Here is a 17,433-nt window from a genome sequence, read left to right as displayed (position 1 = left end):
TTGCACTGTACTTTATTGCATACTGTACATTTTGGTAAATTTAGTTGTAGGTTATTCAGGTTTTTTATGCATTCATAAAATTTGCATTCTGCACAGTATACAATGGTAGTATACACTATCTCATGGTAAATTGTATGTTTTTTAAAAGGTGGCTAAATAGTATAAATTTGTAATCGTCTTTGCACGATTAACTTTGTACGAATTCATATGATTTAGCCAACTCGTACAATTTCTCGTGAGTTTAGGCTGTAGTATCCTAATCCATATGTAGACCCATTGCTTGCATCCCTAATGAGCAGATCGTTGTTAGCTAAGTTCTCTAATGAGTCTGAAGTAGAGGAGAGAAATGACAGGCACTGAAGATGCCTCTTTACAATGCTAACAAGATCATTCAGCTCATCTCATAAGTTAGCCCTTTGATTAGCTAATGAGGCAGCAATAATATTTGCTGACTTGACAGTCAAGCACAGTGTGATCTTGACAGTCTCTGTGGAGTTTCCGCTAAAAAAATAAAAAAGAAATGGTGGTGCAACATGTTTGACTTTGGTTTAGGTTTGGCTCTTCTGTGGTTAAACCTTGGTAATGCTTCTAGGTGTATTCTTACATTAATTTATCTAATATCATCACTTCTATCGTTCATTCTTTCAGCTTCTATGCATGCATGCATGTGTGTGCGTGTGCCAGGCATAGGGAAGTTAAAGCACATATTACACACACTCGCAATCTCAAGTAGCCTTGACCTCCTGCCCAGAGTGTGGCTTCCCCACAGCTTAGCTCATACATCTTCAGACGCACATACACATACATGAATGCACGCCACAGTACAGTTACAGAACAAGGTAATTGCCCATAGCCGGGTGGGACTGAGGGCAAGAACAAGGTTTTACAGCGCAGATGAAAATAAAACATAAGGACTTTGTGGTTCACAGTACAGTTGGAAAGACAAATATTATTTTTTTTACGAGGGAAAGAGAAGGCAGAGTCAAGACGAATAAAACACCTAAATGATTGAATAGCTTAAGTATTAAATCTCCAGATCCGAGCCTGTAGCATTAAAGCCAATGAAGACCAACCATGTGAGTGTGACAATGTGGTCAGATGACGAATAAACCCTCCCCATACTATATTTTTTATGTTTTTCTGGCAGGGACACCCTTTTTGTAAATCTTTGTGTTGGATAGCTTTTAGTGGTTTAATAATTACCTACGAGTGAATACAGCTCACTTTTTGAAGTAAACTCCAAGACCGGGGTAAGAAATGCGTTTTTGAATGGTGTGGTCTTGAAATACAACACTTTTGGGATTAAATTCATTTATGAAAATTCAACTTAAAGTGAATTCTTTTAAGCCACTAAACCCTTTATGAAATCATTTCTCAAAAACGATTTCATTAATCAATCTCAAAAATGTGTTTTTTTAATAATAAAAAAGTGATTACAAAAGTTACAGAATCAAGATTCAGATCAGGATTTATACACATTGGATTTTGTGACTATTAACTTGAGTATTTATTTAAAATAATAGCATTTGGTGTCTGCATTTGTCATGTAGGCTATTTGAAAAAACAATATTATTGCTAAACAAGAAAAGATAGGCTAGCAATACTGCCCTACAAAGCCAAAGCGCAGTAATTACGTATTTGGTTGAAATTGAGTTAAAGGTTAAAATGGGCTTTGTGAGATCTGTTGTGTCTTGTGACAAAGTCTCATCGTTGAATTTTGTCCCATTTCAGAGAAACGTGTGCCAAAATTGCAGTAACATGTTTGACTGGCTGGTGTAAAAAACTTTAAGGGCATTTTTCTCGGTTTCAGTGTTTGCGTAATGCGTACTTACTGCACTTAGCCTTTGCAGGGCAGAATAGTAAAGAAGTATAGGTATACAACATCATAATGACTGAATATCTGAAGTATTACTGTACATCTCACCTGGCAATCTGTAGCATTCAATGGGAGATTACATCATTTGTGTGAGTCTTACAGTACTTAACCTGAACCACTCCAAATCAGACTCAACTTCAACAGTATCCTGCACGTGTCATGCAATCCTGGGAAAAAAAATCACCACGGACATTTTAATGAAAATTCTAATGGATTTAATGGTTATAATGGTAATTGTATTGATTTTAATAAAAAAAAGTAATGATCTAGCTACTGGTAATGTGTTGGGTTCTATTGGTGGGATGTTATTTGTTACAAAAAGAACAACCTTAAATCCTACTGGGATAAGCCCCAAAACACATTACATAAAGGAATTTTGTAATTGTTTTAATGGTAAACAGCTGATGGTTCACAATGGTATTTGTAATGGAAACCATTAGAATTTGTATTGTTTTTTGTCAGTAGGGATAACAGAATCTAACGTGTTTCCCCTCATCTCATTGCTAACCTGACCTTGAGAGCAAATTTCAATCCTCACCTCGACTACTTTCTTCTCATGAGCGAGGAATCGCGCTATTTAGTCCAACATTCTTGCGGTGTTCTGAGACAGCGACTGTGCGCGTGTTTGGACGGGACAATATACAATTCAAACAGAGAAGATCAAAGACAATGAAGGAAAGATCTTAGAAGTCCGAGCCAGCCCTCATTACCGGTATACACATCCTGCTCGGGAATGTTAACACGGAGGGTGGCTGTGTCAAATTCTCCACACATGCTCGTCGCGATTCAGTTACTTTTTAAAGCGAGATGCCGTTATTAAAAACTTTGGTTACGTTACCTCAGGCGACGGTGAATATGCTAATATGCGGACATACCACAAAAATGACTCGGATTTGCCTTGAATATGCATTTTACCCCTCGGGCCGGTGATTACTTTTGCAAAACGCGCGGGGACGTCCGTTCGCTAGGCGCGCGCATTTCTCAACGTTCTCTCAAATTCCGCGCGCGCTTTCTCACGCGCTGCTCGTAATCCAGCTATTTCAACCTGACAGGGCGTGAGACTGTGTGTGTGTGTGTGTGAAAACCAAGATTAGTGAATCATTTGATTAAATGCATCAGGCAAAGAAGAGCTTTGTTCACGAGTGGCAAAACCTCAGCAGTTCGCCTCTTTTATTTCTTTATCTCACCCTCTTTCTTTCTCTCCGCCACTCTGTCATCCACATTTTCTTTCTCTACAGCTGCAGGGCTGATGGCGGACTTCCTCCTGGTAGCCATTATGATATGTGTGTCTCTGGGTGGTCTGGCCCCGGCTCCACAGCTCTAATAGTTTTCTACTGGTGTAGCCCTAGCTGGGCCCACGGGCGTAGAGAGAGCGGGTGAGAGAGGAAGACAGAGGGCAGTTTGTCTAATAAAACCCTTGTCCAGACCGCTGTATGTCCCTCATAGCACTTCCTGGACACTGCCCCCTGCCAACCCCAACCACCTCCTGTGCTTCACCTCTAATGGGACACAGCTGGACACCCTTCTCTCTGTTCTCCTCTGTTACTGACTTTGAATCAGTTTTGCTCTACTCATCCTTTCTCCATTATTCCGTTTCTCTTTTATTTGGCTTGCCACCGTGTCTGTTTCTCTGTTGTTCTCTTCCTACTTTCTGTTTGTCTGTTTTCCAGTCTCCTCCATGCTTGGGGACAGATGTATTGCTGGACAGGCTGTGGTCTGGCTCTGTGATGTGGTGCGAGTCAGGATGTGAAGGACGTCAGAGAGGACAATGCTCATTTACACACACCTCACGGCCCTCGGGCCCTTCCCTCGATTGTCTACGTTCATCAAGAGCACTCACAAAATCTATCTTTTTCTTCTTCAGACATCCTCCATCATGTGGCCAGTTACAGCTCCAGTGTGGGTAACATATGCTCTACAGATATTCCTCAATGAAAGAGGGTGGAAATGTGAATGTCTTTTTACTGTATGGAGAAAACAAACAAAGCAGGGAGTTTTATGCAGCCTGCATGCCTTTTAAACCCCACCATCTGATCCCAGGACAGCTCTCCCAGACAGATCTGGGGTTCAGACAGTGACGTTTGTACTTGCTCCCTCATGCTTTCGGCAGAACATGATGGCTTTACATGTCCAACAGCTTGTTCTCTGTGATGTGCAGCACATGGGTGGGCAGATAAACTGTTTGCAATCACAGATGTCACTGTAAGAGTGACGATCTCTCTAGATCAAACCGTTTTAAAGGGGAGGGCTGGGTGGCAATTGAGAGACTGTGTGAAAAAAGTGCACTTTATGTGGCAAAATTGAAAGGAAGGATCTGAAGAAGTTGCAGGGAGGGAAATTATAGAGCAAGAAAAGTGCTGATTTAGTCCAAAATAGGAAAAGTTATAGAAATAGCACTGAGGTGTCATCATAGGCCTGCATAACAACTAATCGTTTGCAGAATAAAAGTATTTGTTTACATTATGTGAGTGCACTGTTTATAATAATTATGTGTAATTAAGTACACACACATGCATGTATTTATTTAAAGGTGCAGTGTGTACATTTTAGCGGCATCTAGTGGTGAGGTTGCGAATTGGAACCAACGACTTTGTCCACTGCTCACCCCTCGCTTTTGAAACATATAGAGAAGCTACGGTAGCCGGCACCAGACAAACATGTCATCGTTGAGAGAAAACTTAGTAAAACAAAACTGTCTGTTAAGGGCTTCTGTAGAAAAATGGCGGCACAAAATGGCGACTTCCATGTAAGGGGACCCCCGGCGTATGAGGATAAAAACGTCTCGTTCTAAGGTAATAAACACATAACGGTTCATTATGAAAGGTCTTTATACACCCCTGATAATATAGTTTTGTATATTATTTTGCATTTCTGTCAAGAGATCCTTCTAAAAATTACACACTGCACCTTTAAAAATTATTTACATGTGTATATATGTTTATATATATATATATATATATATATATATATATATATATATATATATATATATATATATATATATATATATATATATATATATATACATACACACACACACACACACACATATTTATTTCTTAAAATTATACATTCCGTGTGTGTATTTATATACATAATTACTATACACAGTACACACACAAACTTTTATTCTGCAAACGATTATTTAATAAATAAAAAAAAAATATATATATATATATATATATATATATATATATATCATGTTTTAGTGGCTTTGTGTGAGTATTTTATACAGTATATTTATTACATCACCGTTGTAGTTTTTAAATGTAAAAATTTGTAATTTGTCAAAAACATGTGATGAACTACTTTCTAAATAATTTCATCCTTTGCAATGTAAATAAAATATAACTTTCATATCTTGAATATTGACTAAGTAAACCACATCAAAAACTGAAATTAATATTTAGAAAGCCATGGCTAGACTTCACAGACAGAGTCACATATGATTTTAAATGTCATGGATTAATCTCGGCTAACCTTTCCTAAGGTCATTAGTAAGAATAATAGTTAATTTTGGAGTAGTACATAAATACATTACGTACTGTATTTATGTGTAAATTCAAGTCCTGTGCTTTATCTTATGGAAGCATGTTGGTATGGACACGGACAATGCTGATACTGTGGAAAATCCTTCAATGTCAGCGAGGACGTGTTTGCATCAGCCATGGGTTTTCTGCCACAATGAAAACCATCCCGAATCCGTGAGCATGCCATGGTGGTTACATGGCCCTCCTCTGTTTACTGCCCACAGACGCCCAGGCTAAACAGGAAAGGATAGACCATCAAGGCAAACACAGCAGTATGTACATGTGTTTCACAAACACACACAAAAGCCAGTTGTTGAAACAGTATCACATCCAGCATTTGATCCAGATGCCATTTAGACCTTTAAGAATGTGTACGTCTGTGTGTGAGAACGTGTCTTTAGGCCTTCCCCGAATGAATGCGTCTTTGTCATTTTGATTGTGGCGAGGTATTTGTGTTAATGATATTCAAGTACTGTATGTGGGATGATATGCATGCATGTGTGTGGTGTGGCCCATTTCACGCTTCCTACAAGTAATCTCTGACAGTAAGAAGGAAAATCTGCTGCGTGCAGGACGTATGAATCATTGTGCATGTGCGTGCGAGTGTGGCAGGGTGGTAGACAGTGTGTTTGTGTATGAAAGGAATAACACGGTGCCCACAAAAGCTCCTCTCGACCAAAGGATGAAAAGCAAGACAGGCTGGATATGATGTCAGATTACCATTAAATTCTAGCTGCGCTTGTGTGTACGTGTGTGTTCATTTACATGACCTCTGCTATTGACTTTGGTCTCCAAGCCATAAACATTGGTCATGAGTGTTTGTTAGAGAATGGGGGGACCTGAAACTTCAATAGCAGGGCTGTTGATAGGTGATGTGAAGAACGTGGGTCGGGGTGTAAGCTGGAGTTTGTCAGGGCAGTTTTGGCACCATGGCTCCAGTGACAGAGCAGCAGGGGTCTGGCAGGGCTGGAGGCAGTGTCGTCTGGGTGGAGGAAGCTTAGAAAGTTTACCTAAGAGGCTCAGTTTACGTTCAGGGTCACCAAAGTTGGACCTAAACACTGTTTCGCTTTAAACCCGCAACTATGATTGTTTATCGTGAGGGTGAGTAAATGATTTATTGTATATGACATCAGAACTGGACAGGTTTAACTAACCAGTGTGGCAGGCTTAACATTTAAATTTACATTCTTAGGAGACACTTTTGTTCCCAGAGTCGATTACAGGAAGTTCTGGTAGATAACTGCAAAATTGCACCTATAAACAAGCTGCAACTGTACTAAAACCTTGATAAACATACTGAGGCTTTTTACAGCCGGTACAACCCTTCAGTCTAGGCTTACTCGTCTAAAGGGCCTGGCGGTATGCCAACCAAATGGCATGAGGCACGCTGTGGTCTGCAAAGGTGCACAAATGCACTTGATGCCCCCTGAAAGAAATCACATTATTCAGGGCATCTTCTTAAAAGTTTGAAAAAGTCACACATAGTCGTGTACACTTTACAAGTGTACATACACTCCAATACAACGTGTCAGCCGAGTTCGACCCAACCATCATGGCTCTAAATATATTTTGATTTTGAAAGTGTGTTTTAATTTAAGATAGATTTTAGATAATGGATTATGTTTCATTTATTCATTTGGAGATGCTTTTATCACAGTCTGTACATTCTTATCAGTATTTATGTTTCCTGGGATTGAACTTTATGACCCTAGATGTAACGTGACGCAACACTGCGTTTCTCACCCAGTGTATGACAGGCTTAAATGTTTAAAATTGTTCTCCGCTAATTCCCAGCAGGTCCAGATCTTTCATGTTTGGCCAGCCCAGTTATCTTCAGAGAAGCAATGTTCCTGTAATGGGAGCTATTTCATCTGATCCTCTACTCCTCCATTTTCTCTTTCTCCTCTTTCTCATTCCTTCAATACTATCTTCTTCCATATACAACATCTTAGAAAGCCCCCACAACAAATGAAGCTGTCTTTTCAGGCCTTTTAGGGGGCCAAGCGTCAGTGTATGTCAGACCGACTGTGGTTTCACCTTCCATGGAGGTCCGGGACGTTGTGTGTTGTGGCCCTCACCCCCAGTTAAACCCATTCAGCCGCAGGACCTAATGAACACTCCTGGCCTCATTCACTCCTACAATGGGCTTCTCCAATGCCATTGAGTGTGAGCACAATAGAGAACATCGCTCCAATTAAACCCCAGGGGACAATGCATGTGGAAGGGGGCCAGTGTTTAGATGTTGGGGGTCCCTCTACGGGTGCTGGGTGCTGAGGTGGGAGGTCATGGGGTAACGAACGTCTCCAACCGGGTGCTTCCAAACGGAGGGTGGCTGAAGTGGCGGCGTCTGTGATGTGCTATTAGGATCAGCAAAGAGTAATTACGTGACAGGGAACCCTCCCTGGCCCGGTGGGGCATCCGTTGTGGTCTGATGTCTTCGTGAGTGGAATGAGGTGAGCACGGGGAAAAGATTGAGGGATGATACGTATGACATAATACAGGGAACAGTACAGAGAGAGAACTGTTGTAGTATCGCATTGTAAATTTGTTTATTTTATTTTTTAGATCAAAGCAAGACGATATTTGCTGACTATGTTAGTTCTTCTTAAAACTTGACTCTAATAGGTTAGTTTAAGTGTTTTGCGGTCAGATATTTTAATGTAATGATGGTTAGATTGTTTAATTGACCATTTTCACAGGCAATTGATTTCCAATGTAGCGGTGCAAGTTTTACGTCTTTTTTTAACTCTTGCTACTGGATCTCTTTCCTCTCACACAATACTAAACATAAACTAAATATTTAATGATATATTTTTTTATTTTTACTTATTTTTATATTGAATGTTTTCAATGTAAAGTTGGATCAACTTCAAAAAATTACTTTTATCACTTAAAAGTCAACTTTTTTCACTTAAATTGTTTTTCACTTTTTTACAATTTTTTAAGTATTACCATTTGAAGTAATTTTTTGAAGTTGATCCCAATTTTACTTTTAACAGTATAGAAGTTAAGTCATTTTCACAAAATGAACTCAATTAAAACAAAATGAATTTATATTTCATTTTTTTACAACATTGCTCTTATGTTTAGAAGTAATTTTACTTGAATTGAAATGCCTTATTTTCACAAATGTTACTACACTGTAAAAAAATACTTTGCTGCCTTAAAATTGTTTGTTAAATCAACTCAGATTTACAAGTCATGTCAACAGAGATGAGTTGTCATAACTTATAAAATATAGTTGAGAAAATTCAACTTAATTTTATAACTCACCTGTAGTTATAACAACTCATCTCTAGTCAAGATAAACAATAGCAAGTTGAAATGACTCGTAAATGCGAGTTGATTCAACAAAAAATTTTAACAAATTGAATTGTCTTTCGCTGCAAAACATGCAAAAATATCCACTTCTAGAAGTCTCCAGTCACTGTTCTTTTTTGAATAAAGGTCAATATCCTATTATATCCTGCAAACCTCCTTTAACCGGGTAAAAAAAAAACAGTGTATCACCTTGCGAGAACGTGCTCCTTCATTCATCTATTTAACTGGTTCTGCCAAACAAACCATTATTTCTAGATGGCCTGAGGCTGGGATTAAGCAGAATTTATTGTCTTCATAAAAAGATTGTAATCTGCTATAGCGGTAAATACATTGAGACTATAGGGTATTAATAGGGCATAGTAAAATAATATGATAGATGGAATGTATTAAATTAAATCAGACATGCCTTTGCATCTTACATGAAAATGGAAGAGATTATTATTATTATTATTATTATTATTAAGGACAGGAGTGTATAAGCACCCTGATGTCCAAGTCTGGGTCAGTTCAACAAAACCAGAAAATATCAAAAAGTATCAGAAGTGCAGGCCACTGCGTCTGTGAGTGCAGACGGTCTGAGTTTTCTTTGTGGTCAAGGTGTGTAATTGAATCGGGCAGACCGCTGGACAGCTTTGTTCCTCTGCTGTCCCTGGCGGGTCCTGGCAGCCGCACAGGAAGGCGCGTGTCAAACACTGAGACAAGGGAGCTCTCTCTGCGCGGGCCACACAGGAGCAGAGGAAATAGAAATGGTGGAATTAATGCTGTAAGAATAAACAGGGAAAAGAAACACAGGAGAAGCGGTTAGTTAAATAACAGTGAGGGGGGGCCGGGCAGCTCTGGGGAAACGTTCAAGACATACCCGAATGTTTTAAAGTAAAGTCGCAGCGTTGAAAAAAGGTTACGAAATACTTGTGCAAAGAATCCTCTGCCATATTGCGGTTGAATAACTCATTATTGACATTTATACACAAAATAGATGGAGGCCTTCAGAGAGGTGACATTTCACTGGGCAGGACAGCCAGGAATACCAACAAACTGCAACGTGAGATGCGCACCTGCATTTTAGCATTAGTTCACCCTATTGCTGGATGCTCGGGTGGAGAGTTGGATCTGCTGTCAGAAAGGCCTGAGGTGGCTTTTAATCCAAAGAGGGTCCCAGAGGAAGACTGTAGTTGATCCGGACACCTGTCAGGGCTGTAGGTTGTTGTGTTGTGTTGTGTTTCTGGATCAATCTTCTACTCTGACCCTAAGGGACATACTGGGATGACTGGGAAAAAGAAACACACGGTATAATCCTAGCTTGTTACATGTCAGCTCGGATTCTGGTTGAAGATTCTGTCCTCTTTTCCATTTTCCGTTGTATAGAAATAAGGTATGAAGTGGATGATAAGAGCTTGTGATTGTGTGTGTCAGCATAGCAATGCGTTTCCCATATACAATAGGCATGCTCTCATTGAAGTGGTCAGCTGTAAGACGGATAAACTCATGTCATTTAGCTCAGCGATGCTAAGAGCTTTCTAGCTCTTCAGGTTGATTCCTCATTCTTCACTCAGAGCAAACTAAACATTTTTACGTCTTCTCCGTTCACCTCCGTATGGCTCCATTCACAAACCAAACTCTCCACTAGGCCTCATCTGCCCTCAATTTACTCCTGCCATGACCTCTGACCTGTCTGTACAGCATTCCTTTCTTTATTACACAAAACACCATATTGTTTTTCAATGAAAGGAGGCATAAATAGTCTAGATTATTTGCCAGCCTAGTCGAGTGGAACCAAGCCTTGTTATTGTAAATCAAAGGCAGGGAGCTAGGTTTCCGCATGGCAAGTGTGTGTGTGTATTGTGTTTTGGGGATTGCATTTGTGTTAGTATGTGGGCCGTAACCAAGATTTAAGGAGGCAGTAATGTATTTTTAGGGCATGTTTGCGTCTCTGCATATGTCTGCATTTTTGCATGTGTGTATTTAAAGACAGGGGGCACTATATACTTCTCTACCTAGTTTAAGACTCCCCATGCACCTTTAAAATTGGGCACAGTGCAGCCTCCATTCTTTAGCACTCTTTTTCTCGCTCTCTCTCTTTTACTCTCTCTCTCTCGTGTCCTTTCTGCCCATGCTTCCTCTGGCTGATGGAGGTGTGGAGAGCACTGGGATGGGAGATAGGTGTGTATGTGTGTGTGTTTGGGGTATATCGTGTTCTCCCTATTCTCTCCCACAACAGATTTATGGGGGCTTGGGCCTTTTCTAAATATTTGGCTTTCCCTCTGTACAGGGAGAGATTGATGGCCTTTGATGTGGGGGGGGGGGGGGGGGGGTAAGGGAAAGTTGGCGAGCCTAGTTTAAGAACAGTGGCTGATGGTGTATTCATTTGTGTGTGTGTGTGTGTGTGTGTGTGTTCTCTTTATGAACCATAACATAAAACATACATTAACATGTTAACATACTTCAAAAGTAGTTCTTAATCCATCTAGAATTCAAGTACAATCCAAAAGATTATAGTACACTTTGTATGTAATATAGGATTATAGGATTATATAGGGAAATGCATCTAGCTTTGTCAAATTTTCTTGTTTCCAAAAGCTTGCGGTGCACAGATATCCAACATAAAAGTATTTGATTTTAATTTTTATGTGTGTGTGTTGGGGGTGGTATATGTGGTTTAGGGAAACATAAATATTGTATAATGACATGTTAATTATGCTATAAACATGGTTTACGGGGACACAGGTAACATGGTTACACTTTCTAATGCATTTAACTAATGCATTAACAAATACAACCTTATTGTAAAGTGCAAACAAAATGTTTTATTTTACTTTTGTTTTGCTTTCCTTAAAAGCTACGTTAATGATGCATGTGCAACATCCATGTTTTACAGACTAATCACATGGGTAATTATATAGTTACAGGTACAATTGATGACCAAAGTCATTATTTTTATGTTTTGTTTTTTAAATGAAGAGTTTGGTTCCAAAACGCAATAAATCCATTTTGACTAATTTCTGTAAAAATGTGTTTTCTATACCAAGAAAATGACAAGATGAAAACACTGTTTTTGTTACAAACTTTCACATAGCACCTTTAGGTCATAAGAACATTAAAAATTCATAATTTTTAAATCTTTAAAGATTTTTAAAGATTTATTATAAAAATTATTATTTTTTCCGCAAAATGCAATAAATCCATGACAAGTTTTAAATAAATCTATTGAATCAATATATAAATGTGCATTCATCTTTGCCATGTTATATTCATTAGTTGACTAGTGGTAAACAATGATTAAAAAAATAAACAATAATGGAATTAATGAAAACACTTGCTTTGTCATATTAAGAATACTGCCATTGCTGCTGTCATCCTTGGGACGTCGCCAATGAACTTTTTTGACAGCGATCAGCTGTAAAATGTTTTGGTCCTGCTCGATTTTCGAGTAAAATAATGGAAAGTTTTTCATAAGATCCCCTGGGGTCAGTGTGTTAGCATGACAGAAGCTTGATGCTGTCGTGTGAAAACAAGCAACAGCCGTCATTTTTCCTCCGCCCGAGTGGCTTATGTTTCTTCCCCGCCACAGAAAACCACCACAGGTTTATCAATGCCCTCAAAAGTATTATTTTGTTTTTGTTTGTTTGTTGATCACGGAGTACAAAGTAGATGACGAAAACTAGGATTCCGTGTGTATTCAATGCGCTGCCATTGTTGTTTACAAATGCGTGGAATGGTGTGCTGTAATTGGTTAAGCGGATTTATTGCATTCTGCAGAGAAGGAGGACTGGCGTTTATTGCATTTTGGGGAAAAAGGGAGAAAAGATGACAGAATAACACGGAGGATATCAGATTTTGCATAAAATTAAGAATGTACTTTTTAATACTGACCTGATAAAATACTGATTTTGGTGATAGCTAATTTTTTTTTAAATGGCGTTTATTGCGTTTTGGAACCAAACTCTATAAATATTTATATTTAAATTATTTTAATAATTTGGTCTTTGTCATGGATCACAAGATGTTACAGGCCATAGCAATATAATGCTTTCTTTAGTGTCTTATATAGCTGGAAATCATTATTTCCTGTTGTCCAAATTAGTGTCAATACTGTTACTGTCTTGTATTGTCAATGAGTACTCATCTGTACAGCTATGTAATCTTATTGATGCGGTTCTTTGTTTTTCAAAAGTCTGTCAGGTGAACGATAGGTGCTATGTCATTATTTGGGGGTTGGCTACATAACATTGAGGGGAAATATAATATGGATTTTCTCCTGTCTCGGTAGACAGATTCGAATCAGTTTTAATGCCGGCTTAATGAGGGTGAAAGTCATGGGAACACTGCCGTCTGAGGAAGCGTGTGCTCCCGAGTCAGCTCCCTATTCTTTGGAATGTTGCCTGAGAAAAATCAAGGGCAAATTTCCAAGACTATTTCCAGTAGCGATAAATATTGCATAATCCAGGGTTATTTTGAGACTTTATTCTCTGTTTTTCTATAGCTTCTTGTATCTGAGATGACAAACAATGTCATGACACACACGAAAAAAGAAAACATTGCCCATTTAGGAGTTCAATTTCTCTCCCACACACTCAATTAGTCTCACTCAGACAAGTTTAAGCAGCGGACGGTGTAGGTAACCGTGTTGTCCAAGCAAATAATTACAGTGGTTATTTAAACATAAACACGATTCTAGCAACACTGATGATAATGTAAACTAACTCTCTCTCTCTCTCTCTCTCTCTCTCTCTCATTCTCTTGGTTTAACTGTAGAGTGATTGCGTAGCCTTTTCCCTTTAGCTATTCTGAGAGGAAACATGCTGTCAGATTACTGCTCTTTACCCTCTCTATTAGTATGTGACAGTGAGGGAGTATTTCCTTAAACATAAGGATCATTCAAATCACTAAGGCTGGGTTTCAATGGAGAGCCCTGACTCATATTAAACTATTAGCCTCCTAGGGGTCAGTGTGAGAGAGAGAGAGAGAGAGAGAGAGAGAGAGAGAGAGAGAGAGAGAGAGAGAGAGAGAGAGAGAGAGAGCTGCATTAAAACAACAGCAGCAGGGAAAGAAAGTAACTTGTAGCAATTTGGACTGCTGTTCTTCTGCTGGAATGCACAGCAGAGGTATTTACACATTCATGGCGATTTATGGATGTTGGCTTCCTCAACTCCGTCGTTCTCTCCCTTAACCGTCTAAGCCAGAGGAGACAAAGAACTGCAGCAGTAATCTCTCCCCTTTTGCCCTTCCACACCTGTTGTGTCAATATTGCATCGAGGGACTGAATGCGTGCATGCATGACAGTGACAATCTGTTAATGTATGAGGGTCTTAATGTGCATTAGGGCAGCTGTAGGGGCGGTCCTCCTGTTATTTAATATGAAAAAGTAAGAGCAGTCGCTTGTGAAGATTTACCTCTTTTCCGCCTCCCTTTTTGTTCCACAGTCACCTTGGTGAGTATGGAACCAATTTATTACGCAATAATTTAGCCATAAAGTGATATTAAACCAGCCAAATTGAAACTGTAACTCATGGCTTTCACAGCGTATTACCAGCACATCAATAAAAGTCGGCTGAGAATCCCACAGTTTGTTGTTCAGAACAGACAGGGATTAATGGAGAGATTTTACTATTTTGCTTATTCATGATACTGTACTGTACTGTAAAAAACTTCTTTGTTGCCTTAAATTTTTTAGTTTAATAAAACTATTTATTTTGACTACAGATGAGTTGCTATAACTTATAAAATGAAGTTGACATATTACAACTATTTATAAGTTATAACAACCCACCTCTAGTCAATAGAAACAATAGTAATTGTATTGAATTGTAAATCTGAGTTAATAAAAAAACTTAAGGCAGCAAAGATTTTTTCCTAGTGTACAGGTGAACAGTGATGGATCGTGGCTGCTCATCCGGGGGGAAACAAATTTAAAAAATATGTTCGGAGTGTCGTGTGTTGCTTGTGTTTTCAAAATATGTGTTTGTTGCGTCATGTTAACCATGTGCATCACATGTTTTTTCAAAATAAGTGCCTGCTGCACACGCTTCAAAACAGTTTATGATAAAAGAGACGCTCACGTTCACAAAATACACGCAAGACACTCCCTTAACAGTAAACTCTGATTACGCATGAGATTATGCGAGTATCTGGCATCATAAACCCTTTAGACGCATCTGCAGCAGTCACTTATTTTGACAAGAGACGTGATGCACATACGATCACTCGTCGTGCAGAACACATATTTTGAAATTACGAAACCACACACATGAGGGGCTACATACATGTTGTGACGAACTTTGCATCAAGCACCCTTGAAAAAAGAAGTCACCGGCCGCAACTGCAGGTGGATAGGAGGAAAAGAAAGTCAGGAAGCCACTTGTCCGTTTTGAGGGATGGTAACATCATCATGAACACCAAATACAAAACTAATCCGAATTGTAGGAACTTATCACCTAACACATGAATATAAATGCAGCATGAAATTAAAACAACTTGGTTTTGCAAATCAATTTAACGTACTAGTTTTGACCTGTGATAAGTTGACATAACTTATAAAAGCAAGTTCAAATTGTTTAACTTAATTTGTTAAGTAAATCTGTTAAATTGTTTTAACTTTATCCTGCATTTTTTACTGTGCACAACAGCAACCATCACTTAAGTCAGAAGCACAATTTCAGTCCAATGATGTTACAGTTAGGACTACTGCTTATTTTGCCAGCTGCAAACCGTATTCTAGCTGGGTATGATGTTTTAATTTAAAACGAAACCCTTGAAAGACCTCCAGTAAACATAAAGGTATTGCGTTATTGGGCTTGATTACTTGAACCAGAGTTATCCCAAGAGAGGTAAATATTGGTACCTAAATGGTACATATAAGGACCTTTTTACAGGGTATGTGTAATTTTTTGACCATTTTTTCCTGACAGTGTACACACATACCTGTAGTCTGTTACCCATGTAAAAACAAAATAAGCCTGTTTCTGCCTGCGTACACTTGTTTACATGATTAAAACGAAAACCTGCAATTAAACAAAATAATGTGTTTTTATGTTCTTTTTGCATTGCGGTTATGTTTGACTGGGGTTAATGAGCAGGAGACCGGGCACTATCAACGTAAACCCCCTCCCTGAACCCAGCGTGTTCTCACCCACCCGAACACAGATCTAATTGGGGGCAATCACTTAGAAAAAAAGGCTCAGGAGCAGCATGACTAGGCTCTGCACACACACACACACACACACACACACACACGCTCTCATTCTCGATTTTCTCCCTTCTCTTGTCGGTTAGCCCTCCCATTAAAATGCCATGTCCTTCTTTTCATTTCTGAACTGAGTGATCCAACCAGCTGGCTTTTGTGTGAGGGAAGAAGAAGCAGAGAGCAGAGATAGAAAGAGAGAGAGAGAGAGAGAGAGAGAGAGAGAGAGAGAGAACCACTCTTGCTGGCTTGTGCGATTGTCCCTCTTGAAAGTGCAGACCCAACAGTTTTCAAAAGATGTTTCTGGTCTCTTCCTTCAAGAATAAACGCGAACATTTTCTATTATCCCAAAGTTCAGAGACTACCATAAGCAAGTAATTTGTAGGTTTAGTTCTTTGGAGAGTGTTATAATTGTGGCTTTGTGGTGCCCGGTTTGAACATGCCAACATGTCATATGACATGGCATGACTTTTGGGGAGACTATGTTATAGATCTTGAGAAAGGAATTGACTACACTCTAAAAAATGTTGGGTTGTTTTTAACCCAGGGCTGGGTAACTATTGGACAGAACACATTTCTGGGTTAAAATGACCCAAATAATGGGTTGTTTTAACCCAACTGCTGGGTTGTTTCAACATGGTTGATTAACAGTAACCCCGCAGATGGGTAAAACAATCCATTATTTGGGTCATTTTAACCAGAAATGTCTGTCCAATAGCTACCCAGCCCTGGGTTAAAAACAACCCAAAATTTTTTAAAGTAGTTTACGCAAACAATGGAGGATGGGGATCGACAAATGGGCGTGTAGGAAGCTTGTTAGGACACATTATTTTTTTTTAAATATGTTTGCAATCAAATTTATTTGCAAATTCATTTCTGTGGTAGCAAATTATATTGCAATCCTTTGCAATAGGTCTATAATAGGCTACTTGTGGATAAAACAACCCAGTATCACGAAATTACGTACCTATAGTCACGTAAATTTGTGATTCTTTTCCGTGGCACTGTCACGCTTTTCCGCGTTTTTACGTGACCGTATTACGTATTTCTGTTTACGTGTCATTGGTTACCCAACTGTTTTGTCCTATTTTCTTACCATTGTCTCTACGGTTTATGGTTAGATTTACATTAAATGATATCCTTACCCAAACCCAATTCCAACCCTAACGCCAGGCGACAATGGTTTAAAAATTAGAAAATATAAAAAATCAGAAAAAAATAGTATAAAGCAATACTTAAAGTAACATCCTAACACCAAATCTAACCCTAAACCGAAGCGACAATGGTTTGAAAATAGGACAAAACAGTTGAGTAACCAATATGTGACAATGACACGTAAACAGAAATACGTGATACGGTCAAGTAAAACACGGAAAAATGTGAGTGTCACGGAAAAGAATCACAAATTTACGTCACTATAATTTCGCGATACAGGGTTTTGATAAAAATATTTTTTTTACCAAAAATTTATTTGTGGCCCTGCCTGTAAAAACCTAGCTAAAGTAATATTTTGTGATTGACACTTTTCT

At 38.8% G+C, this 17,433-nt stretch overlaps 1 protein-coding gene across 3 annotated transcripts in view; it reads right to left on the bottom strand.

Moving 5' to 3' along the window:
* The window catches only part of fam78bb (family with sequence similarity 78 member Bb), a 73,237-nt gene that overhangs the window by 50,185 nt on the left and 5,619 nt on the right, over positions 1–17,433 (bottom strand). The window contains exons 1-3 of one of the 3 annotated variants that reach the window (XM_055167337.2): positions 2,587–2,845; positions 2,415–2,489; positions 1,925–2,043 (exon numbers count right to left, since the gene is read on the bottom strand). The gene's annotated coding sequence lies outside the window, so the exon portion shown is untranslated. Of the gene's footprint in view, positions 1–1,924; positions 2,044–2,414; positions 2,846–17,433 lie in introns of those variants that run through there. The other 2 variants (XR_008634023.2, XM_073867945.1) reach the window with 2 other exon arrangements.

Source organism: Misgurnus anguillicaudatus, chromosome 5 (genome assembly GCF_027580225.2).
Source record: "Misgurnus anguillicaudatus chromosome 5, ASM2758022v2, whole genome shotgun sequence".
Lineage (NCBI taxonomy): Eukaryota > Metazoa > Chordata > Actinopteri > Cypriniformes > Cobitidae > Misgurnus > Misgurnus anguillicaudatus.
The sequence above is the reverse complement of the archived record's forward strand: the minus strand, read 5'-3'. Positions and strand labels throughout refer to the sequence as shown.